We start from the raw sequence: 1,732 nt of genomic DNA, 5'->3' as shown, positions 1-1,732 counted from the left end.
TGAAAGAGCCAATCCTGTCCCTCACAAAAATTCAAGAGCCATAAATATATTTTTAAAAACAAATGAAATCAGTGTTACATGAATAATATCCTTAAAATTTTTCAATATTACTTCAGAGCCACATGTGGCTTGAGAGCCACAATTTGCCAATCCGGCTCTAGTTAGTTCACATCTAATAACTGCTGTTTCCTTATTGACATGCCATATCTAGGCAGAGTTCTATGACTCAAACCAAACCCACTGCAGTGAGTTGATTCCAATGTATAGCTATCTTGTAGGGCAGAATAGAACTGTCCCTTCCGTTTGTGAGGCTACAAATCTTTAAAGGAGAAGAAAGCCTCCTCTTTCTCCTGTGGAGTAGCAGGTGGAATTGAACTATTGACTGTGTGGTTAGCAGCCCAACTTGAACCCCACTGCACCACCAGGACCCCTTCCAGAGCTCTGTAGAGTCCGTATATCTCTCCTAAAACAAAGTTTCTATTGTTGTTTGTTAAAATCACTTTAGACAGCTTAAGGCAGCAAATGGCTCTTCTCTACATAGGTAAAATTCAAATTCCTTACTTTAGCACTTAAGCCCTACCACTGCATGCTCATCTTCTCTCTTCCTTATGTTATTATCAGAGCATAAAATGCCCTCCCTCCCTTTTATGATCTTAGCTGTCCATCTTTCCAGCCCTATCTTCCTGTCTTCTCCAACACCAGATGATTCTCTCCTTCCCTGGACACGCATTCTGAATCACTCATGTTAGCTTTTAAATATAGGTTTTCATTCAGTTATCTATGGGTATAAAGAAACGTAAAGGAATTAAAACTAAAAATGGATAAACTCTTCTTAATAGCATGGTAGAAGGATGGGGGTGGGTAGACAATTTTAAGCAGAGGGACTCTGCTGGAGTAAAATGAAGGCAGCAGAGTTTTTAATCACCAGAAATGATGGTGTAACAGACTGATGTAATAGGCACGAAAGATTCCAAACTCCAGATTAAAGGAGAATTCTCCCTACCTGCCAATTCTTCCCGTGTAGCTTTTGGAGTGTGTAGAGGCTGGTAGCTAGATTAGAAAGCAAAAAGTTCCACAGTACTTAGATCCCCAAATCCTTTTAGAGAGAGAGGACTTATAGAGATAGAAAACAGATCTTTCTCAAGTTATTTACAAGCACCCACGAACCAGCAGGACCAGAAGCTGCAGTGGAGGAGCCCTGGGGCTGTAACGGTTACCACATGGGCTGCGATCTCCGGGTTGGTAGTTCCAAACCACCAGCGCTCCTGGGAGACAGCCTGAGCTTTCTACTCCTGTAAACAGGCTTCTGCTCCAAAACCCCAGGGGGTCGCTATGAGCCAGCAATCACTCCGTGGCAGTGAGTTTTTAAAGCTGCAACCTAACCCTTGTCTCAGCCCGACTCCTGACAAAGGGAGGGCACGCCCTCTCCGGGGAAAAGAATACTCTCCCAGGCTCCATGGTTCTTTTCCACACAACGCCAAGCATACATTTAAAAATTATACGTGACATATACAAAGAACCAGGATAATGTGAGCCATAATTAAGTAGGACGGGCCGGGCGGGGGCTATTGTAAATATACTAAGGAAACAAATGGGACAATGGAGAATTTCAATAGAAAATGGAATCTGAAAAAGTGTTCAAGGCACAATCGTACTTTCATCACCAGAAGAGAGGTGGGGCTAGGCCAGAGCTGGACGTTAGCCTCTGCCTACTACGAATTCCCCATAGCTG

Source organism: Echinops telfairi, unplaced genomic scaffold (genome assembly GCF_000313985.2).
Source record: "Echinops telfairi isolate 266 unplaced genomic scaffold, ASM31398v2 ScPeMD7_443;HRSCAF=831, whole genome shotgun sequence".
NCBI lineage: Eukaryota > Metazoa > Chordata > Mammalia > Afrosoricida > Tenrecidae > Echinops > Echinops telfairi.
This window is presented reverse-complemented; position numbering follows the sequence as displayed.